Source organism: Scyliorhinus torazame, chromosome 19, assembly GCF_047496885.1.
Source record: "Scyliorhinus torazame isolate Kashiwa2021f chromosome 19, sScyTor2.1, whole genome shotgun sequence".
In the NCBI taxonomy this organism is placed as follows: Eukaryota; Metazoa; Chordata; class Chondrichthyes; order Carcharhiniformes; family Scyliorhinidae; genus Scyliorhinus; species Scyliorhinus torazame.
The window spans coordinates 24,359,183-24,383,767 of NC_092725.1; the positions used below are offsets into that span (position 1 = coordinate 24,359,183).

Genomic DNA, 24,585 nt, shown 5'->3' on the forward strand with positions numbered 1-24,585 from the left:
ACTGTGAGATGTGGCAGATCTGTGATGCTTCCAGCATTCTGGCGACTACATCTGCAGCAAGTGTAACCAATGGCAGCTCCTCACAGACCGCGTGGTTCGGTTGGAGCAGCAATCGGATGCACTTAGGAGCATGCAGTTGGCGGAAAGAGTCATAGATAGGAGTTAGAGAGATGTGGTCACACCCAAGGTGCAGGCAGAGAGATGGGTGACCACCAAAAGGGGCAGGCAGTCAGTGCAGGAATCCCCTGTGGTTGTCCCCCTCTCGAACAGATATACCACTTTGGATATTGTTGGGGGGAATAGCATATCAGGGGAAAACAGCAGCAGCCAGAGCCGTGGCACCACGGCTGGCTCTGATGTTCAGCAGGGAGGGTCAAAGCGCAGAAGGGCAATAGTCATAGGGGACTCTATAGTCAGGGGCACAGAAAGGCGCTTCTGTGGACGTGAAAGAGACTCCAGGATGATATGTTGCCTCCCTGGTTCCAGGGTCCAGGATGTCTCAGGGTAGCGGGCATCCTGAAGGGAGAGGGCAAACAGGCAGAGGTCATTGTACATATTGGTACTAACGACATAGGCAGGAAGGGCATGAGGTCCTGCAGCAGGACTTCAGGGAGCTAGGCAGCAAGTTAAAAGACAGGACCTCTAGGGTTGTAATCTCGGGATTACTCCCTGTGCCACGTGCCAGTGAGGCTAGAAATAGGAATGATGTGGAGACGCCGGCGTTGGACTGGGGTGAGCACAGTAAGAAGTTTTACAACACCAGGTTAAAGTCCAACAGGTTTGATTCGATGTCACTAGCTTTCGGAGCGCTGCTCCTTCCTCAGGTGAATGAACTAGAAATAGGAAGATAGAGCAGCTAAACAGCTGGTGTAGGAGGGAGGGTTTACGTTATCTGGAACACTGGGAGCTCTTCCAGGGCAGACGTGACCTGCATAAGGAAGACGGGTTGCATCTAAACTGGAGGGGCATAAATATCCTGGCCGCGAGGTTTGCTAGTGTTACACGGGAGGGTTTAAACTAGTATGGCGGGGGGGGGGGGTACCGGAGCAATAGGTCAGAAGGTGAAAACATTGAGGAAGAACAAGGGAACAGGGCCAGTATGGCTCTGAGGAAGAGCAAACAGGGAGATGTTGCTAAAAACAGCAGGTCTGGTGGCCTGAAGTGCATATGTTTCAATGCAAGAAGTAGAACAGGTAAGGCAGATGAACTTAGAGCTTGGATTAGTACTTTGGATTAATACTTGGAACTATGATGTTGTTGTCATTACAGAGACCTGGTTGAGGGAAGGACACGATTGGCAGCGAAACGTTCCGGGATTTAGAGGTTTCAGGCGGGATAGAGGGGGATGTAAAAGGAGTGGCGGAGTTGCGCTTCTGGTTTGGGAGAATATCACATCTGTACTGCGGGAGGACACCTCGAGGGCAGCGAGGCTATATGGGTAGAGATCAGGAATAAGAAAGGTGCAGTCACAATGTTGGGGGTTTGCTGCAGGCCTCCCAACAGCCAGCTGGAGATAGAGGAGCAGATAGGTAGAAAAGCAACAGGGTTGTTGTGATGGGAGACTTCAACTTCCCCAATATTGACTGGGACTCACTTAGTGCTACGGGCTTGAACGGGGCAGAGTTTGCAAGGGGCATCCAGGAGGACATCTTAAAACAATATGTAGATAGTCCAACTAGGGAAGGGGCGGTACTGGACCTGGTTTTGGGGAATGAGCCCGGCCAGGTGGTAGAAGTTTCAGTAGGGGAGCATTTCGGGAACAGTGACCACAATCCAGTAAGTTTTAAAGTGCTGGTGGACAAGGATAAGAGTGGTCCTAAGGTGAATGTGCTAAATTAGGGGAAGGCTAATTTTAACAATATTAGGCGGGAACTGAAAATTGGGGGGGGGGGGCAGATGTTTGAGGGTAAATCAACACCTGACATGTGGGAGACTTTCAAATGACAGTTGAAAGGAATTCAGGAGAGACTCAAAGCCCCCGAGGGCTGTGGTATGGCTATCGGACATGGTGAGCTTTCTTGGCCTAGAGAAAGTCAAGTTCGCCTTGAGGTTCGCTACCAGGGTTCGCCCGAAGGTGGCAGCCATTTATTGACTTCTTCGCAGAGGAGTAAGTGTCTGTAAGGTAGAGTAGAGGTGGGGTATATTGGGGCAGGTCCGTGCGTGAACAGAGCCATGGTTTGCACTATGTTTAATTTGTGCCTTGACTTTTTTTTTTGTACTGTACAATGTCACTTTTTCTCTCTGCCTAAAATACCTCAATAAAATTGTTTGTTAAAAAAAGAAATTCAGGACCAGCATGTTCCTGTGCGGAAGAAGGATAAATACAGCAAATTTTGGGAACCTTGGATAACGAGAGATATTGTAGGCCTCGTCAAAAAGAAAAAGGAGGCATTTGTCAGGTCTAAAAGGCTGGGAACAGACAAAGCCTGTGTGGAATATAAGGAGTGTAGGAATGAACTTAAGCAAGGAGTCAGGAGGGCTAGAAGGGGTCACGAAAAGTCATTGGCAAATAGGGTTAAGGAAAATCCCAAGGCTTTTTGCAAGTACATAAAAAGCAAGAGGGTAGCCAGGGAAAGGGTTGGTCCACTGAAGGATAGGCAGAGGAAATGGGCAAGGTACTAAATGAATACTTTGCATCAGTATTCACCAAAGAGAAGGAATTGGTGGATGTTGAGTCTGGAGAAGGGTGTGTAGATAGCCTGGGTCACATTGAGATCCAAAAAGACGAGGTGTTGGGCATCTTGAAAAATATTAAGGTGGATACGTCCCCAGGGCCTGATGGGATCTGCCCCAGAATACTGAAAGAGGCGAGAAAGGAAATTGCTGAGGCCTTGACAGAAATCTTTGGATCCTCACTGTCTTCAGGTGATGTCCCGGAGGACTGGAGAATAGCCAATGTTGTTCCTTTGTTTAAGAAGGGTAGCAAGGATAATCCAAGGAACTACGGGCCGGTGAGCCTTGCGTCAGTGATGGGGAAATTACTGGAGAGAATTGTTCGAGACAGGATCTACCCCCATTTGGAAGCAAATGGATGTATCAGCTGGAGACAGCATGGTTTTGTGAAGGGGAGGTTGTGTCTCACTAACTTGATAGATTTTTTCCAAGAGGTCACAAAGATGATTGATGTAGCTCTGCCAGTTAATGTTGTCTATATGGACTTCAGTAACGCCTTTGACAATGTCCCTCATTGCAGACTGGTACAAAAGGTCAAGTCACACAGGATCAGGGTTGAGCTGGCAAGATGGATACAGAACTGGCTAGGTCATCGAAGGCAGAGAGTAGCAATGGAAGGGTGCTTTTCTGATTGGAGGGCTGTGACTAGTGGTGTTCCACAGGGATCAGTGCTGGGACCTTTGCTGTTCGTAGTATATATAAATGATTTGGAGGAAAATGTAACTGGTCTGATTAGTAAGTTTGCAGATGACAAAGGTTGGTGGAATTGCGGATAGCGATGAGGATCGTCAGAGGATACAGCAGGATTTAGATTGTTTGGAGACTTGGGCGGAGAGATGGCAGATGGAGTTTAATCCGGACAAATGTGAGATCATGCATTTGGAAGGTCTAATGCAGGTAAGGAACATGCAGTGAATGGTAGAACCCTCAAGAGTATTGACAGTCAGAGAGATCTAAGTGCACAGGTCCACAGGTCACTGAAAGGGGCAACACAGGTGGAGAAGGTATTCAAGAAGGCATACGGCATGCTTGCCTTCATTGGCCGGGGCATTGAGTATAAGAATTGGCAAGTTATGTTGCAGCTGTATAGAAACTTAGTTAGGCCACACTTGGGAGTATAGTGTTCAATTCTGGTTGCCACACTACCAGAAGGATGTGGAGGCTTTAGAGAGGGTGCAGAAGAGATTTACCAGGATGTTGCCTGGTATGGAGGGCATTAGCTATGAGGAGCGGTTGAATAAACTCGGTTTGTTCTCACTGGAACAACGGAGGTTGAGGGGCAACCTGATAGGGGTCTACAAAATTATGAGGGGCATAGACAGAGTGGATAGTCAGAGGCTTTTTCCCAGGGTTGAGGGGTCAATTACTAGGGGACATAGGTTTAAGGTGCGAGGGACAAAGTTTAGAGGAGATGTATGAGGCAAGTTTTTTTACACAGAGGGTAGTGGGTGCCTGGAACTCGCTGCCAGAGGAGGTGGTGGAAGCAGGGAAGATAGTGACATTTAAGGGGCATCTTGACAAATACATGAATAGGATGGGAATAGAGGGATACGGACCCAGGAAGTGTAGAAGATTTTAGTTTCGACGAGCAGCATGGTCCGCACAGGCTTGGAGGGCCGAAAGGCCTGTTCCTGTGCTGTATTTTTCTTTGTTCTTTGAGTGAGAAATCGGAAATTACATTATTGGATTACGTGTCAAATTTTAGGGAACGATTAAATAGAGTAGGTGAATTGGCTAGACAACATTTGAAAGTGGCACAAAATGTGGTGAAACGGGTAGCGGACAAGATATCCAAAGTTCGTAGTTTTGCAAGTGGAGATAAAGTTTTGGTGTTGTTACCAGTGGTAGGTGAACCTTTAAATGCTAGACTGTTTCACTGGAGTTTATTGTTACAGCCATTTCATTTAAAAATAGTACATGTGGCAGGACGAGAAAACGTGATAGCCGATGCTTTGTCACGAATGTGATGAACGGAAGTAATTTCAGTTGGAGGAGGAAGAATGAAAAAAATGGACTATATTATTATACATGTTTGTGTGTGTTGCTCTTTTTGAAACGAAAAAGTATATTTACTGTGTGCATTTCTTAAAGGACAGTGAAAAGGTGAAAAATGAAACCATCTTGAAGTTGATGGGTTTTTTTTTCTTGGGGGGAGGTGTCATGTGAGAGTACCTTTAAGGAATGAGTGTTTATAAATGGGTAGAGGTGGGCTGTCTGTCAGCTATTTACTTTCGTTTTCGGCTGTTTGCTGCAGAATGTGTTTTAGTTTCGTTTTCAAAGCTGGTTAGCTGCAGTCACACCCAGAAGATGTATTAGAGTCTCTCTCTCTCTCTGTAATCGAAAGAATGCAAATTGATCCTTTGGTGATTTAAAACGAATAACTGCTCTCAGCAGCGACTTTAACCTGATGTGCTTCTGTTAAAAGTTCTTTTTTTTTTAAAGTCATAGATTATCATAGAATTTACAGTGCAGAAGGAGGCCATTCAGCCCGTCGAGTCTGCACCAGCTCTTGGAAAGAGCACCCTACCCAAGGTCAACACCCGATCCCCATAACCCAGTAACCCCACCCAACACTAAGGGCAATTTTGGACACTAAGGGCAATTAATCATGGCCAATCCACCGAACCTGCACATTTTTGGACTGTGGGAGGAAACACGGAGCATCCGGAGGAAACCCACGCGCACACACAAGGAGGATGTGCAGACTCCGCACAGACAGCGACCCAAGCTGGAATCGAACCTGGGACCCTGGAGCTGTGAAGCAATTGTGCTATCCACAATGCTACCTTGCTGCCCAAAGTCTTATGGATGTTAAAAGGACAGCTTAAGGATTACTTAGTGTTGTATTCTTTGGGGGTTGTATTTGAATTGATGGTTGCTAAGATGTTCACTGTATGTTTTGAAAAGGTTAACTGAGTTCATAGAATAAACAATGTTTTGCTTTAAAAAAATACTTTCCCATTTCTGCTGTACCACACGTGTAGTGGGCCGTGTGCTCCCCATACCACAATCTATTAAAAGTTGTGGGTCAGGTGAACGCCATGATACACTTTGGGGTTCTCTAAACCCTGGCGCATAACAGTCCACATAGCCCTGTACCAATCCCCAAACTAATCCCACTGCCCCACTCTCCCCATAGCCCTGTATCAATCCCAAACTAATCCCACTGCCTCACTCTCCCCATAGCCCTGTACCAATCCACAAACTAATCCCACTGCCCCGCTCTCTCCCCATAGCCCTGTATCAATCCACAAACTAATCCCACTGCCCCGCTCTCTCCCCTAGCCCTGTACCAATCCACAAACTAATCCCACTGCCCCGCTCTCTCCCCTAGCCCTGTACCAATCCCCAAACTAATCCCACTGCCCCACTCTCCCCATAGCCCTGTACCAATCCCCAAACTAATCCCACTGCCCCACTCTCTCCCCATAGCCCTGTACCAATCCCCAAACTAATCCCACTGCCCCACTCTCTCTCCATAGCCTTGTACCAATCCCCAAACTAATCCCACTGCCCCGCTCTCCCCATAGCCCTGTATCAATCTCCAAACAAATCCTACTGCCCCACTCTCCCCATAGCCCTGTATTAATCCCCAAATTCATTCCACTGACCTGCTCTAACCCCATAGCCCTGTATCAATCCCCCAACTAATCTCACTGCCCCACTCTCTCCCCATAGCCCTGCATCAATCCCCAAACTAATCCCACTGCTCTGCAGTCCCCACAGCCCTGTATCAATCCCAAACTAATCCCACTGCCGCACTCTCTTCCCCCATAGCCCTGTATCAATCCCCAAACTAATCCCACTGCCCCACACTCACCCCACAGCCCTGTATCAATCCCCAAACTAATCCCACTGCCCCGCTCCCTCTCCCCGTTAGCCCTGTATCAATCCTTAAACTAATCACACTGCGCCGCTCTCTTCCCATAGCCACCGCCAGTCCTGACATTTTAATCATGAACCCTGGTATACAGGCAGGCAATCCATCATGCCTGTGCTGGGCAGACTTCCGGTTGCGGCTATGCGGAGCTAAGTCGCACAAACGGACTTTTGGGCTCTTTTCAGGGCCCCCAAAGGCACTTTTTCAACGTTTCCCTGTGTGAGAAGGAGTCTACAACAGCTCCCCATCAGTATATGGCTTCAACTAAGAGCGGGGCGACAAAAAAGGTGGTGGTGACCCGAAGAAGGTGCAAGGGAAGGAGGACAAAATGGCAGCGGGCAGAGACCAGGCAGCGTGGAGGCAGTGGGCGGAGGAGCAACAGGAGGGTATCCAGCGCTGCTTTAGAGAGATTAAAACGGACCTGCTAGAGCCGATGAAGGCGTCTATTGATAAACTGCTTGAGACACAGACGACCCAGGGGGTGGCAATCCGAGAGGCTCGACAAAAGATCTTTGACAATGAGGACGAGATCTTAGGCCTGGCGGTAAAGGTGGAGGCGCATGAGGCGCTCCACAAGAAATGGGAGGAGCGGTTCGAGGAGATGGAGAATCGGTCAAGGCGGACAAATCTGCGGATTCTGGGCCTCCCGGAGGGGCTGGAGGGGCCAGACGTGGGGGCCTATGTGGTCACCATGTTGAACTCGCTGATGGGAGCGGGGTCCTTACAGGGGCCCCTGGAGCTGGAAGGGGCCCATAGAGTGCTGGCGAGGAGGCCCAAGGCTAACGAGCCTCCGCGGGCGGTGCTGGTGTGGTTCCATCGGTTCGTCGATCGGGAGTGTGTGCTCAGATGGGCCAAGAAGGAGAGGAGCAGCAGGTGGGAGAACGCGGAGGTTCGGATATATCAGGACTGGGGTGCGGAGGTGGCGAAGAGGCGGGCCGGGTACAATCGAACGATGGCGGTGCTGCACAGGAAGGGGGTGAAGTTTGGCATGTTGCAGCCGGCGCGACTGTGGGTTATCTACAAGGACCGGCACCATTACTTTCAGTCCCCGGAGGAGGCGTGGGCCTTTGTTCAGGCCGAGAAGTTGGACACAGATTGAGGGTCGGGATGGACGATTGGGGACTGCGGTTGATATGTTCTGTTTATTTTTGTTTCGAGGGGGGGGGGGGGGGGGGCCTTTGTATTGCTCCGGGTTTCTTTTTCTTTGTGTTTTTGCTCTTTCGGGTTGGTGAGGGTGGCTGAGGCAGGTTGGGCACTGTTTGGGTTGGGTTGGTCAGGGGGGCTCTTGGAGGTGAGATGGGGCCCCGCGGGGGAGGGGGAAGTCCGAGCCAGGGGTGAGGGGACCGGGCCTGTAAAAGGAGCTGCGTCAGAGGTGGAAAGCGCGGGCTTTTTCCCGCGCTGAAGTGGAGGGGGCAGGGAAGCGAGGGTTGTTTCCCGCGCTTTGAACGGAAGGGGATGGGGGAGAGCCTATGGACGGGGACGGGAGAGGAGGGTGTGCCACACAATGGGAGGAGTCGAAGGAGAGGCGGGAGTGGCCGGGGTCAGCTGACTTGCGGAAGTGCAATGGGGGAGTAAATCAGCTAGGATGGGTCCTAGCCCGGGGGGGGGGGGGGGGGGGAGGGGGGGGTTGGGAATCCAGTTGCTGCTGCTATGGTCAAGGAGGAGCTGGAGCGAGTGGGGGGGGGGTCGAGACGGGGGTATGCCGCTGAGGGGAACAGGCCGGGCGTGGGGTGGCCGAGATGGGGTCATGGCTAGTCGACGGGGAGGGGGGGCGGGTAGCCTCCTGATCCGGCTGATAACCTGGAATGTAAGGGGATTGAATGGGCCGGTTAAGCGGGCCCGCGTGTTCGCGCACCTGAAGGGGCTTAAGGCGGATGTTGCTATGCTTCAGGAGACACACCTGAAGGTGGCAGACCAGGTAAGATTGAGGAAAGGGTGGGTAGGTCAGGTGTTTCACTCGGGGCTGGATGGCAAAAATCGAGGGGTGGCGATCTCGGTGGGAAAGGTGTCGTTTGAGGCGTCGAGCATTGTGGCAGATAATGGCGGCAGGTACATAATGCTAAGTGGTAAGTTGCAGGGAGAGAGGGTGGTACTGGTCAATGTGTATGCCCCGAACTGGGACGATGCGGGTTTTATGCGGCGTATGTTGGGTCGGATCCCAGACTTGAAGTGGGGGGCCTGATAATGGGGAGAATTTAACACGGTGCTGGATCCGGCACTGGATCGCTCCAGGTCTAGGACGGGGTAGGAAGCCGGCGGGCGGCTAGAGTGCCGAGGGGGTTTATGGACCAGATGGGAGGGGTGGACCCTTGGAGATTTGCAAGGCCGGGGGCTCGGGAATTTTCATTCTTTTCACATGTCCATAAGGCTTATTCCCGAATCGACTTTTTCATCTTGAGTAGGGCACTGATAGCGAGAGTAGAGGATACTGAGTATTCGGCAATAGCCATTTCGGACCACGCCCCGCATTGGGTGGACTTGGAGATGGGGGTGGAGAGGGACCAGCGGCCGCTGTGGAGCTTGGAGGTGGGGCTGTTGGCGGACGAGCGGGTCCGAGGAAGTATAGAGAGGTACCTGGAGACCAACGACAACGGGGAGGTCCGAAGTGGGGATGGTATGGGAGGCACTGAAGGGGGTGGTGAGGGGAGAGCTGATCTCCATTAGGGCCCAAAAGGAGCGGAGGGAGCGAGGAGAGGCTGGTGGGGGAGATGGTGAGGGTAGACAGGAGGTATGCGGAGGAGCCCGAGGAAGGATTGTTGAGGAAGAGCGTAGCCTCCAGGCCGAATTCGACCTGGTGACCACCAGGAAGGCGGAGGTGCAGTGGAGGAAGGCCCAGGGGGCGGTCTACGAGTATGGGGAAAAGGCAAGCCGGATTGCTGGCGCATCAGCTTCGGAAGCAGGACGCAGCTAGGGAGATCTGGGGAGTTAAGGACAGGGGAGGGAGCGTGGTGCGGAGTGGGGTTGGCATCAATGGGGTCTTCAGGGACTTCTGCGAGGAATTGTACCAATCCGAGCCCCCACGGGAGGAGGGAGGGATGGGCCGGAGGCGACGGTGACTTTGCCAAGCTGGGCTGGAGGTGACAATGACTTTGCCAAGCTGGGCCGGGGCGACGATGACTTTGCCAAGCTGGGCCGGGGCGACGGGTGACTTTGCCAAGCTGGCTGGAGGTGACGATGACTTTGCCAAGCTGGGCCGGAGGTGACGGGTGACTTTGCCAAGCTGGGCTGGAGGTGACGATGACTTTGCAAAGCTGGGCCGGAGGCGACGGGTGACTTTGCCAAGCTGGGCTGGAGGGGACGGGCGACCTTGCCAAGCTGGGCCGGAGGGGGCTGGAGGCGACGGATGACTTTGCCAAGCTGGTCCGGAGGGGACGGGTGACTTTGCCAAGCTGGTCCGGAGGGGACGGGCGACCTTGCCAAGCTGGGCCGGAGGGGGCTGGAGGTGACGGATGACTTTGCCAAGCTGGGCTGGAGGTGACGGGTGACTTTGCCAAACTGGGCCGGAGGCAACGGGTGACTTTGCCAAGCTGGGCTGGAGGCGACGATGGCTTTGCCAAGCTGGGCCGGAGACGACGGGTGACTTTGCCAAGCTGGGCCGAAGGCGACAGGTGACTTTGCCAAGCTGGGCCGAAGGTGACTGGTGGACGGGTGCCTTTGCCAAGCTGGGCTGGAGGTGACGGATGACTTTGCCAAGCTGGGCCGGAGGGGACTGGTGGACGGGTGCCTTTGCCAGCTTGGGTGGAGGTGACTGGTGGACGGGTGCCTTTGCCAAGCTGGGCTGGAGGTGACGGGTGGCTTTGCCAAGCTGAGCTGGAGGTGACTGGTGGACGGGTGCCTTTGCCAAGCTGGGCTGGAGGTGACGGGTGACTTTGCCAAGCTGGGCCGGAGGGGACTGGTGGACGGGTGACTTTGCCAAGCTGGGCCGGAGGGACGGGCGACCTTGCCAAGCTGGGCCGGAGGGGACTGGTGGACGGGTGCCTTTGCCAAGCTGGGGTGGAGGTGACGGGTGACTTTGCCAAGCTGGGCCGGAGGGGACGGGCGACTTTGCCAAGCTGGGCCGGAGGGGGACTGGTGCCTTTGCCAAGCTGGCCGGAGGCGGAAGGGTGACTTTGCCAAGCTGGGCCGGAGGCGACGGGCGACTTTGCCAAGCTGGGCCCGGAGGCGACGGGCGACTTTGCCAAGCTGGGCGGAGGCGACGGTCGGACGGGCGACCTTGCCAAGCTGGGCCGGAGGGGACTGGGGGACGGGCCGACCTTGCCAAGCTGGGCCGGAGGGGACTGGGGACGGGCGACCTTGCCAAGCTGGGTCGGAGGGGACGGGCGACCTTGCCAAGCTGGGTCGGAGGGGACGGGCGACCTTGCCAAGCTGGGTCGGAGGGGACGGGCGACCTTGCCAAGCTGGGTCGGAGGGGACGGGCGACCTTGCCAAGCTGGGTCGGAGGGGACGGGCGACCTTGCCAAGCTGGGTCGGAGGGACGGGCGACCTTGCCAAGCTGGGTCGGAGGGGACGGGCGACCTTGCCAAGCTGGGTCGGAGGGGACGGGCGACCTTGCCAGCTGAGAGAACTCTGTCCCAGGACTGCCGGAAGCATTTCCATCGCTCTCCTCTTCTCAGACTGGGAAATGCCATCTCACACACGTGCCCAGGGTGGCTTTTCTTGAGGCCCTCACCTTCCTGTCCACGTTGCTGCATTAGAAAGATGAGCGGCAAACACAATTTCACTGATGAGGAAAGGTTCGGTTTGGATCCAGTGGAGTTCAGAAAAGTGAGAGGCGACTCAATCGGAACCTTTGTGATCCTGCGGAGTAACGACAGAGTGGATGTGGAGAGGATGTTTCCTCTAGTGGGTGAATCTGCAACCAGGGGGTAACTGTTCAAAAATAAGGAGTCACTCCATTTAAGAAATGAGAGATGCGGAGAAATATTTTCTCTCAAGAGAGTGGAGAGTCTCCGGAACTTTCTTTTCCAAAAGGAGGTGGAAGCAAAGTCTTTGTATATGTGTAAGGACAGCGATGGAGCTGGTGGGGGACGCCCGGCAATCTGGATGGACCCGTGGCAGAAGGGAATTAACGCAGAAAGATGGCAGAAGTGTTATGTTTGGCAGGAAGGCGATATAGGATGAAGGATACAATCCTGAAGGAGCCGAGGCATCAGAGGGACCTGGAGCTAAGTGCGCAATCAACCACTGAAGGGGACAGAACAGGTTGAAACAGCTGCGAATGAAGTAGCCAGTATCCTGGGCTTGTAAATGGAAGAAAGGACTGCGTGACGAACCCGCATAAAAACACGAGGTCAGCCTCACCTAGAGTACTGAATCTCAGAATTGTCACAGTGCAAAAGACACCGGACCGGAACCGGGCCGTTCGGCCCATCGTGTCGGCACTGCCATTCAGCCCATCGCGTCTGCACCGCCATCCATTGAGATCATAACTGATCTGATCATCCTCAACTCCCACATTACTGCCTGGCCCATAGAATCCCTACAGTGCAAAGGGAGGCCAGTCAACAGAGTCTGCACCGTTCTCTGTAACAGTGGAACGGGCAGCACAGTGGTTAGCACAGCTCCAGGGTCCCAGGTTCGATTCCTGGCTTGGGTGACTCTGTGCGGAGTCTGCACATTCTCCCAGTGTCTGTGTGGGGTTTCCTCCGGGTGCTCCGGTTTCCTCCCACAGTCCAAAGATGTGCAGGTTAGGTGGATTGGCCATTCTAAATTGTCCTTGATGTCAGAAAGGTTAGGTCGGGTTACGGGGATGGGGGGGGGGGGGGGGGGGGGGGCATGGGGCCTTAAGTAGGGTGCTCTTTCCAAGGGCGAGGAGCAGGAGGAATCTAATGCTTTCGCCCCTCTTGAGTGAGTCTAGTTCTGGGCACCGCACTTCAGGAAGAATGGGAAGACTTCAGAAAGAGCAAGAGTGGGGAAAAGATTGACGAGATTGGTTCCGGGGACGAGAGAACTGCAGTGTCGCGGAGAGATTGGAGACGTTGAGACTGGTCTCCTTGGAGACGAGAAGGTTGAGAGGAGATTTGGATCGAGGGGTTCAAAATCATGAGGGGGTCCTGGAGTGGAGAGGGAGAGAAAGTGTTCCCATTGGCAGGAGGATCGAGAACCAGAGGGGACACAGATTGAAGACAATTGGTTAAAAGAAGCGAGGGAGACACAAGATGAAACTTTTTCACACAGTGAGCGGTGAGGATCCGGAAAGTTTTGACCGGGAGTGGGGCCGAATCAAACGAGGAATTCAACAGGGAATCGGATTGTTAATTGGGAGTGAACAGCCTTGCACAGCTCACCGGGAAAGGGTGAAAAGAGTGAGGTGCTCTCACGGAGTACACGGAGATAACAAGCTGAATGGTCCCTTTCTGTGCAGCAACTGTTCCCGAAGAGGCAGAACCGAGCTCAAAGCTTCACCCGGGTTTGGAAAACTGAAGCAAGTAATTGAGAATTTAACCAACACAAACTGGGGCCGGCACAGTGGTGAGCACTGCTGCCTCACGCCGCTGACGACCCGGGTTCGATCCAGGCCCTGGGTCACTGTCCATGTGGAGTTGGCACATTCGCCCCATGTCTGCGTGGGTCTCACCCACAAAACCCAAAGATGTGTAGGACAGGTGGATTGGCCATGCTAAATTGCCCCTTAATTGGGAAACGAAAACGAACGCAAACGGATACCCAATTTATGAATCTCAATTTGAAATGCGGCGAGAAGGCCGTTCATTGTTGCTTTGTAAATAAAGGAAACCTGCATGCTTCGTAACCAGTTGTACATTTAAATGTTGATTATTGCACAATCCTTTTCTTTTTATTTGAACGATAGTCTTACGAATGACGCCGTTTCATTTGTACTGTCCAGCCTCAATTCTAACATCTGAAAAAAATCGCTTATTGTCACAAGTAGGCTTCAATGAAGTTACTGTGAAAAGCCCCTAGTCGCCACATTCCGGCGCCTGTTCGGGGAGGCTGGTACGGGAATTGAACAGTGCTGCTGGCCTGCCTTGGTCTGCTTTCAAAGCCAGCGATTTAGCCCAGTGTGCTAAATCTGCAGCCACGACTATTTCTCAACAAGCCTCACTTGTCCTTCAATCCAGCGGCGGTTGGGGTTTACTCAACAAGGCACAAGACGACAAAATGACACAAACAGGTCTCAAAACCAAGCTGCGGCCTTGCCCTTCACACCTAGTGATTCACAGCTCGTTTTGAAACGACCACAATCATGGAGGTGTTGGACACAGAACACACTGGCTGACAATATTGGAATTGGCAGCAGGAAGCCAGTCAGACACTTGAGCCCTGCTCCCCATTCTATAAGATTGTGTCTGATCAGATAGGAACCTCGAACCCACGTTCCTGCCTGTACCCGCCCACCCCTTTCACCCCCTCCTCTTTGATGGCTCTGCCGTAATAATATTCACAGACTCCGCCTCCGCTGTCTTTTGAGGAAGATAATGCCTTAAATGAGCGACTTCTTATTTTTAAACAGTGACCCCGGTTCTAGATTCTCCCACAAGAGTAAACATCCACATCTACCCTGTCCATACCCCCTCAGGATAGGAAAGGTTTTGATCGGTCACTGCTCACTCTTCTGAACTCCCAGCAGATACCATTCTAACCACTCCAAAGACAACCCACCCAACTGTCTCAGCAGGCAAGGCAGTTTGTTTGTGGGATTGGGTGGGAAGTTGTGAAGAAAAGCCGATTCTGGAGGCCAGGGGTCAGAGAGACGAGCAACGATGATTGGCCGCATGGATGGGAGATAACTGCCCACACCCACCTCCGGCTGCCTACCCGGGGGGGGCGTGAGAGAGACGAAAGCGAGAGCGAGAGCGAGAGAGAGGGGGGAGAGCGAGAGAGGGGGGAGAGCGAGAGAGGGGGGAGAGCGAGAGAGGGGGGAGAGCGAGAGAGAGGGGAGAGCGAGAGAGAGGGGAGAGCGAGAGAGAGGGGAGAGCGAGAGAGAGGGGAGAGCGAGAGAGAGGGGAGAGCGAGAGAGAGGGGAGAGCGAGAGAGAGGGGAGAGCGAGAGAGAGGGGAGAGCGAGAGAGAGGGGAGAGCGAGAGAGAGGGGAGAGCGAGAGAGAGGGGAGAGCGAGAGAGAGGGGAGAGCGAGAGAGAGGGGAGAGCGAGAGAGAGGGGAGAGCGAGAGAGAGGGGAGAGCGAGAGAGAGGGGAGAGCGAGAGAGAGGGGAGAGCGAGAGAGAGGGGAGAGCGAGAGAGAGGGGAGAGCGAGAGAGAGGGGAGAGCGAGAGAGAGGGGAGAGCGAGAGAGAGGGGAGAGCGAGAGAGAGGGGAGAGCGAGAGAGAGGGGAGAGCGAGAGAGAGGGGAGAGCGAGAGAGAGGGGAGAGCGAGAGAGAGGGGAGAGCGAGAGAGAGGGGAGAGCGAGAGAGAGGGGAGAGCGAGAGAGAGGGGAGAGCGAGAGAGAGGGGAGAGCGAGAGAGAGGGGAGAGCGAGAGAGAGGGGAGAGCGAGAGAGGGGAGCGAGAGAGAGGGGAGAGCGAGAGAGAGGGGAGAGCGAGAGAGAGGGGAGAGCGAGAGAGAGGGGAGAGCGAGAGAGAGGGGAGAGCGAGAGAGAGGGGAGAGCGAGAGAGAGGGCGAGAGCGAGAGAGAGGGCGAGAGCGAGAGGAGAGCGAGAGCGAGGGGAGAGCGAGAGCGAGGGGAGAGCGAGAGCGAGCGAGAGCGAGCGAGAGCGAGGGGAGAGCGAGAGCGAGGGGAGAGCGAGAGCGAGGGGAGAGCGAGAGAGAGGGGAGAGCGAGAGAGAGGGGAGAGCGAGAGAGAGAGGGGAGAGCGAGAGAGAGGGGAGAGCGAGAGAGAGGGGAGAGCGAGAGAGAGGGGAGAGCGAGAGAGAGGGGAAAGCGAGAGAGAGGGGAAAGCGAGAGAGAGGGGAAAGCGAGAGAGAGGGGAAAGCGAGAGAGAGGGGAAAGCGAGAGAGAGGGGAAAGCGAGGGGAAAGCGAGAGAGAGGGGAAAGCGAGAGAGAGGGGAAAGCGAGAGAGAGGGGAAAGCGAGAGAGAGGGGAAAGCGAGAGAGAGGGGAAAGCGAGAGAGAGGGGAAAGCGAGAGAGAGGGGGAAAGCGAGAGAGAGGGGAAAGCGAGAGAGAGGGGAAAGCGAGAGAGAGGGGAAAGCGAGAGAGAGGGGAAAGCGAGAGAGAGGGGAAAGCGAGAGAGAGGGGAAAGCGAGAGAGAGGGGAAAGCGAGAGAGAGGGGAAAGCGAGAGAGAGGGGAAAGCGAGAGAGAGGGGAAAGCGAGAGAGAGGGGAAAGCGAGAGAGAGGGGAAAGCGAGAGAGAGGGGGAAAGCGAGAGAGAGGGGAAAGCGAGAGAGAGGGGAAAGCGAGAGAGAGGGGAAAGCGAGAGAGAGGGGAAAGCGAGAGAGAGGGGAAAGCGAGAGAGAGGGGAAAGCGAGAGAGAGGGGAAAGCGAGAGAGAGGGGAAAGCGAGAGAGAGGGGAAAGCGAGAGAGAGGGGAAAGCGAGAGAGAGGGGAAAGCGAGAGAGAGGGGAAAGCGAGAGAGAGGGGAAAGCGAGAGAGAGGGGAAAGCGAGAGAGAGGGGAAAGCGAGAGAGAGGGGAAAGCGAGAGAGAGGGGAAAGCGAGAGAGAGGGGAAAGCGAGAGAGAGGGGAAAGCGAGAGAGAGGGGAAAGCGAGAGAGAGGGGAAAGCGAGAGAGAGGGGAAAGCGAGAGAGAGGGGAAAGCGAGAGAGAGGGGGAAAGCGAGAGAGAGGGGAAAGCGAGAGAGAGGGGAAAGCGAGAGAGAGGGGAAAGCGAGAGCGAGATAGTAAAGAGACAACTCGCATTGAAGTACAGGGGTGAGGCGTGCAATAGCCAATACCCTGCATCTTCAGAGGGAGTGGATAATGGTCAGCAAGTGCTGTGTCAGTCAGTCAGCAGTCTTTTTGAAAACTTCTCCAAACACACGCACACACAGCCCGTTCAGTTCCCGCCTGTCTCAGTTATCGCGTCAGTGTTCAGTCTGCTCCTGAAACACTGAAGGGAGGTGGCATGAGGACACCGAGTCAGAGATATTTGTGGGGGTGGGGGGGGGGGAAATAAACCTTGCATATCAACAGCATGCTTCACAAACTCAGGGTGGCCACAAATCTCATCACTGCCGATGGAGCACATGCACAGCCAGTGCTAACGTAGGGAAGGGCAAGGCAGCGCTTGATTACACCTCTAAAAACAACCTTGAAACGGAATACCGGGAGGTCTTGTCCATTGTGGCCGGGGACTTCAATCAGACCAACCTCAAGTGTGTCAGAATTCCACCAACACATCTCCTGTTCGACCAGGGGCCCGAACATCATTGACCACTGCTACACAAACATCAAGTGTGCCCACCGATCCATCCCCAACCACATTTCAGGAAATCGGACCACATGACGGTGGTCCTTTTCCCGGCATACAAGCAGAAGCATAAGTGGAAGGATCTGGTTAATAAGGTCAAGCAATGCTGCCCCAAGGCATAGAAGAGCTCCTACGCGACTGCTTGGAATCAGCAGACTGGTCCATATTCAAGAACTCAGGGGCCAACCTAGACAGGTGTGCCACCACCATTACAAACTTTATCAGTAAATGTGTGGAGGACAGTGTGCCAAAGGTGGTAGTATGTTTCATTTCACGTGCATTCTCCAACTGGAAACCATGACCTCTGCAAAGCCATCCGGGGTGCCAAGAGGCAATACCAGCCGAAGCTAGAGTCACAGACTAATGTCAAGGACTCTTGTCGTTTGTAACAAGGCTTACAGAATAGAACGGGCTACAAAGCAAAGCAGAGTATTTTAAAAATAAATTCAGAGTACCAATTCATTTTTTCCAATTAACGGGCAATTTAGCATGGCCAATCCACCTATCTTGAACATCTTTTGGGTTGTGGGCGCGAAACCCATGCAAACACGGGGAGAGTGTGCAAACTCCACACAGACAGTCACCCAGAGCTGGGATCGAACCTGGGACCTCGGCACTGTGAGGCAACAATGCTAACCACTGCACCAACGTGCTGCCCAAAGCAAAGCAGAGTTGAAACTCTGGCAAGAGGACCCCCCCCAACCCCACCAACAAATAACTCAATGCATTCTACGTTCATTTTGAGCAGGAGGCCAACAAACCAATGTCAACTGCCCCAGCAGCCTCGGACACACCCATTACTTCCATCGCAGCCTCAGAAGTTAGATTGGCCTTCTCGAAAATGAAGCTATGGAAAGCAGCGGGTCCCGACCGAGTCCCTGGTCATGCACTCAGATTCTGCATGGATCAACTGGCGGGTGTTCACAGACATCTTTAACCTCTGCCTATTCCGTTCCTACATTCCCACCAGCTTCAAGAAGACCACCTTCATACCGGTGCCGAAGACAAACCAGGCAACGTGCCTCAATGACTACCGTCCGGTGGCCTTAACATCTATCATTATGAAGTGCTTTGAAGGGTTAGTCATGATGTTAAGTAATGGGTTAAGAGACATTGCAATTAGGTGTCTCATTTATGTTAAGTATCCATTAATTGACACTGATATGTAAAGGGGCTTCAGGTGGCCTCTGGGAGATGGTGTGTTGTTAAGAGTTTTGTGCAGAGGCTGTGGAAGTGAAATAAATGGTATTTGGTGAAAAGGAACAAGAACTTTAGACTCTTCATTTCACAGCAACTAAAACGTCTAACACATGAGACTCATCAACTCCATACTCCCAGAATGCCTTGATCCACTGCAATTACCAAACAGAGGCCTCTACCTCACCCGTGGTGCCTCCACTGCCCCCAAATTTTCAGAGTCGCCGCCACCACCGGACTCGTGGTGTACCTTGTCGGCGGGAGCTGCATCTGTGCCGTCACTAGCGCTCTCAGGCTCGTGCCCACACAGGACGCCATCTCCAGCCTCTTCCACGCCACCCCCTCCCCCTCCATTATCCACTGACGGATCATCGCCACATTGGCAGCCCAGTAGTACCCACATAGATTGGGCAACGCTAGCCCTCCTCTGTCCCCGCTACGCTCCAGAAACACCTTTATTGGATAGGCACATGGGGCCTTATTGGATAAGCACATGGAGCACACCAGAATGACCGGGAGTGGGATAGCTTGATCTTAGTTTTGGACAATGCTCGGCAGAACAGAGGGCCGAAGGGCCTGTTCTGTGCTGTACTGTTCTATGTAATTCACATACTGTTACAACCAGTCCACAGCAGACATCACCTCCCTGGCCCTACACTCATCCCTGGAGCATCTCGACAAGGACACCTATGTCAGACTCCTATTCTTCAACACCATAATCCAAGCCAAGCTCATATCAAAACTCCAAAACCTAGGACTTGGCTCCTCCCTCTGAAATTGGATCCTCAACTTTCTGACCCATAAACCACAATCAGTAAGAATAAATAACATCTCAGGGCCCCAAAAGGCTGTGTACTTAGCCCCCTACCATACTCCGTATACACACACACAACTGCGTGGCACAATTTGGCTCCAACTCCATTTACACGTTTGCCGATGACACAACCGTAGTGGGTCAGATCTCAAACAACAATGAGTCAGAGAACAGGAGAGAGAGAACCTAGTGGCATGGTGCAATGACAATAATGTCTCCTTCAATGTCAGCAAAACTAAGGAGCTGGTCATTGACTTCAGGAAGCGAAGTATCGTACACACCCCTGTCTGTATTAACCGGGCCGAAGTGGAGATGGTTGACAGCTTCAAATTCCTGAGTGGAAACATCACCAGCAATCTGTCCTGGTCCACCCACGTCAACGCTGCCACCAAGAAAGCACAACAGCGCCTATACTTCCCCAGGAAACTAAGGAAATTCGGCATGTCCACATTGACTCTTAGTATTTTTTAGAGGCACCATAGAGAGCATCCTAACTGGCTGCATCACAGCTTGGTATGGCAACTGCGCGGCCCAACACCATAAGAAATTATAGAGTCGTGAACACAGCCCAGTCCATCATGCGAACCCACCTCCCATCCACTGACTCTATCGACACCTCCCTCTGCCTTGGAAAGCGTGCAGCATTATCAGAGACCCCTCCCAACCGGGTTATTCTCTCTTCCATCGGGCAGGAGATACAAAAGTCTGAGAATACACACTCCGAGAACACGTATTAACATATTCAAAAACAGCTTCTTCCCCACTGTTACCAGACTCCTGACCTTCGTATCTTACGGACTGAACTGATCTGTCTACACATCTTCTCTACAGTTGCAGCACTACACTCCGTATGCTGCACCCGACGTCTATCTATTTCATATATGGAGCGATCGGCACGGACTGTACGCAGAACAATACTTTTCACTATACTTCTGTACACGTGACAATGAATCCACTGTGCCCCCCCCCCCCCCCCATGAAGAACCTGCTCCAGTTGACTGAAGAATTGCCAGCAAGCCCTGCCCTGCCACAGTGCTGAGGGAGCGTAACGCTCCAGGAGACTCCAGCTTCGGATAGGACGAGAAAGGGTGCTGGCAGTGTTTTGGATCAGCTGAGGTTTACAGAGGGGACAACGTGTGTGTCCAGTGTAGAAATGAAGGAGTTAGGAGCAAGGAACTGCCTGCGAGTCACCTATCTCGCTCTTGCGGCTTAAGATTTTTTTTTTAAATCGGCAGTGATCACAACACAGATCGGATTGCTTTTGTGGGTTCAATAAAAAATGGGCGAGAGCCATTCCTGAAGCGCAAGACAAGTCTCCTGCCCCACAACATCTAATCCACCCACCACCCCCCATCCCAAATCACCGACACCCTCCCCTCAGGCAAACTGATCCATGCCTGGGAATGAGGCCACAACACTCCGAAACAATACAGCTTCTCGAGCCAGGTTCTCTCACTCGCACTCTCGTAGGGGAAAAAAGGTAGCCCATTTTTCCTGACAGCTTTTAGTTTCTCGCCCCCCCTGCCCCCCTTCTTGTGGGATCAGCTAACCGAGTTCCTGATTTACTTTCGGTTGACACCCCTCAACAGTCGCTCACAGAACGTGAACATTGTTAAAGAGAAATGCGTTGTCTAAGATTGTTATCAGGACAAACATAAGAATGCACAAATTTCAAACAATCAGCTGTGATCACTTGAGCATTAATGAACCTGAAGGGGCTGGTTTAGCACAGTGGGCTAAACAGCTGGCTTGCAATGCAGAACAAGGCTAGCAGCGCAGGTTCAATCCCCGTACCGGCCTCCCTGAACAGGCGCCGGAATGTGGCGACTAGGGGCTTTTCGCAGTAACTTCATTGAAGCCTACTTGTGACAATAAGCGATTATAATACTTGTGGGGAAAACAGACTTCTCAACCGGCCCTGCCACATTCAAAGTCTTGCTAAGTACAACCCCAGGCCGCTCTGACGTTACACTCTCCTCTCAACTTGTACTATTTAATTCACATTGTGCTTCCTCCAAGCACAGTGCATTATTTCACACCTCTCACCGCCAAACTGTATCGGCCGTGGGTTTGTCCATTTCACCAGTCGAAGTCTATTAACGCCTCCTCCTCCTCCGTCGTGTGGTTGGCAACAGTTCCGCGAATCATGTCACTGGCAAACTCTGAAAGTGTTGTCCTTTGGACCAGAGTTTGGGTCAATGGTATATCTTCCCATTTTCCTTTCAGCTCCTCTACCAGCGCCTCCCCTTCGTCTCTCATCTCCTGATATATTTCGGACACTTTGCCCTCCCCGACCCATACCCCCGAAATCACTCTATCCTGGATCCAGTGTCAGGAGCAGCGGAAATTCCCTCACCTGTTGCCTCGTAAACGCCCTCACTTGCATATAGAACATAGAACAGTACAGCACAGAACTATCTAAAGATATTCCCCGGGGGCAACTCATACTTTTCCTCCAGCGCTCCCAGGCTCGCAAACGTCCCGTCTATAAACAGGTCCCTCAGTTTCCTAATTCCTACTCGTTGCCAACACTAGAACTCCCCGTCCATCCTTCCTGGGACAAACCTGTGGTTATTCCTGATCGGCGACCACACCGAGGCACCCATCACTCCCGTGTCGCCTCCACTGCCCCCAGATCCTTAAGGTTGCCACCACCACTGGGTTTGTGGTATACCTTTTCGGGGAGAGCGGCAGCGGCGCCATCACCAGCGCCTTTAGGCTCGTTCCTTTGCAGGACGCCATCTCCAGCCTCTTCCACGCCGCCCCCTATCCCTCCCTCATCCACTTACAAACCATCGCCACATTGGCGGCCCAGTAGTAGTCGTTCAGGCTCGGCAACGGCAGTCCCCCTCTGTCCCTGCTACGCTGCACTTTACCCTCGGGGTCTTCCCTGCCCACACAAAGCTCATAATGCTCCTGCCTATTTTTTTTGAAAAAGGCCTTTGTGATCAGAATGGGGAGACACTAAAACACGAAAAGGAACCTCGGGAGAACCATCAATTTTACCGCCTGCACTTTGCCCGCCAATGAGAGCGGCAGCATATCCCACCTCTTGAAATCCTCCTCCATCTGCTCCACCAGCCGCGTCAGATTAAGTCTGTGTAGAGTTCCCCAGCTCCTGGCTACCTGGATCCCCAAGTATCGGAAGCTCTTTTCTGCTCTCCTTAGCGGCAGGCCGTCTATCCCTCTTCCCTGATCCCCGGGGTGTATTACAAAAAGCTCGCTCTTCCCCATATTTAGTCTGTATCCCGAAAAATCTCCAAACTCCCTCAATATCTGCATAACCTGTGGCATCCCCTCTACAGGGTCCGCAACATATAGAAGTAAGTCATCTGCGTAGAGTGACACTCGATGCTCCTCTCCCCCTCTAACCACCCCCTTCCATTTCTTAGAGTCCCTCAACGCTATGGCCAGTGGTTCAATTGCCAACGCGAACAGTAATGGGGACAGGGGGCACCCCTGCCTTGTTCCCGTGTAGCCGGAAATACTCCGATCTTTGCCGGTTTGTGACTACACTTGCCACTGGGGCCCCATATAGGAGTCTGACCCATCTGACAAACCCCTCCCCGAACCCAAACCTCCACAACACCTCCCATAAATACTCCCACTCTACCCTATTGAATGCCTTCTCCGCATCCATCGCCACCACTATCTCTGCCCCCCCCCCCCTCCGCTGGGGGCGTCATCATCACCCCAGCAGCCGTCGAACGTTGACATTCAGTTGTCTCCCCTTTACAAACCCTGTCTGGTCTTCATGCACCACCCCCGGGACGCAATCCTCTATCCTTGTCGCCAGCACTTTTGCCAGCAGTTTGGTGTCTACATTTAGGAGTGAGATAGGCCGATATGACCCGCATTGCAGCGGATCTTTATCCCGCTTCAGGATTAGTGATATCGTCGCCTCCGACATTGTAGGGGGTAGTATCCCCCCCTTCTCTGGTCTCGTTAAAGGTTCTCGCCAACAGCGGGGCCAACAGGTCCACATATTTCCTGTAGAATTCCACCGGAAACCCGTCTGGTCCCGGGGCCTTCCCTGCTTGCATGTTCCCCAGTCCTTTAGTCACCTCGTCCACCTCAATTGGCGCCCCCAGACCTGCCACCTCCTGCTCCTCCACCCTCGGGAACCTTAGTTGGTCCAGAAAATGTAGCATTCCCTCTTTTCCATCCGGGGGTAGGGACTTATATAGCCTCTCATAAAAGGTCCTAAACATCTCATTTACCTTCCCTGCTCTCTGCTCCGTAGCTCCCGTTTCATCCCTAACTCCCCCAATCTCTCTCGCCGCTATCCTCTTGCGAAGTTGGTGGGCCAGCAGCCGGCTCGCCTTTTCCCCATAATCATATCTCATCCCCTGTGCCTTCCTCCACTGTGCCTCTGCCTTTCCTGTGGTCAGCAGGTCAAACTCCGCCTGAAGTCTTCGCCTTTCTCTATATAGTCCTTCGTCCGGGGCCTCCGCATATCTTTTATCCACCCTCAAAATCTCCCCCACTAATCTCTCCCTTTCTTTGCCCTCTTGTTTCTCCTTGTGGGCTCTAATGGAGATCAGCTCTCCCCTAACCACCGCCTTCAGCGCTTCCCATACTACCCCCACCTGAACCTCGCCATCGTCATTGACCTCCAGGTATCTCTCAATACACCCCCGCACCCTTCCACAGACCCCCTCATCTGCCAATAGTCCCACATCCAGTCGCCAGAGTGGGCGCTGCTCCCTCTCCTCTCCCAGTTCCAGATCCACCCAGTGCGGGGCATGGTCTGAAACAGCTATGGCCGAGTACTCCGTTCCTGCCACCTTCGAGATCAGTGCCCGACTCAGAACAAAAAAGTATATTCGGGAAAAAACCTTGTGGACATGGAAGAAAAAGGAGAACTCTTTGGCCAACGGCCTAGCAAATCTCCACGGATCCACTCCCCCCATTTGTTCCATAAACCCCCTAAGGACCGTGGCCGCTGCCAGCCTTCTTCCAGTCCTGGATCTTGACCGGTATAGCCCTGGATCCAGCACAGTATTAAAGTCCCCCCCGCCCCCCCCCCCCCCATTACCAGGCTTCTCACCTCCAGGTCCGGGACACGTCCCAGCATCCGCTTCATAAATCCCACGTCATCCCAGTTCGGGGCATATACATTTACCAGCACGACCTCCTTTCCCTGCAATCTACCACTCATCATCGCATATCTGTCCCTGTTATCCATCACTATATTCTTAGCCACGAATGGCACCCGTTTTACCACCAGTATCGCCACCCCCCTATTTTTTGCGCCCAACCCTGAGTGGAACACCTGTCCCACCCATCCTTTTCTTAACCTAACCTGATCCGCCACCTTCAGATGCGTCTCTTGAAGCATGACTACGTCCGCCTTCAGTCTTTTTAAGTGCGCGAACACCCGGGCCCTCTTAAATCGGCCCATTTAGGCCTCTCACATTCCACGTGATCAGCCGGATTTCAAGGTCGCCATCTTGAACTTACTTGCTGACTGAGCTTCCACCGCTCTCGGGGGCAGAGAATGCCACACCTTCACGTCCTTATGACCGAAGACGTTCCTCCTCATCAGTCTCAAACGGACTCTGCCCCCTGATTCGAGACAGCTCAGCGACCCCGCCTCCCCTCCCAACAGCTACGGTTAACATTCTCCTGCTTTCTACCCTGTAACAATTAGTCAACCTTCAAGATGATCACCGATCAATTCTTCTACGGGCCCAGACTCTCC

The 24,585-nt window shown here is 53.2% G+C and overlaps 1 protein-coding gene across 1 annotated transcript in view; it reads right to left on the minus strand.

Moving 5' to 3' along the window:
* LOC140396642 (autism susceptibility gene 2 protein homolog) overlaps positions 1-24,585 on the minus strand; it is a 79,900-nt gene that overhangs the window by 43,153 nt on the left and 12,162 nt on the right. The window lies entirely within an intron of this gene.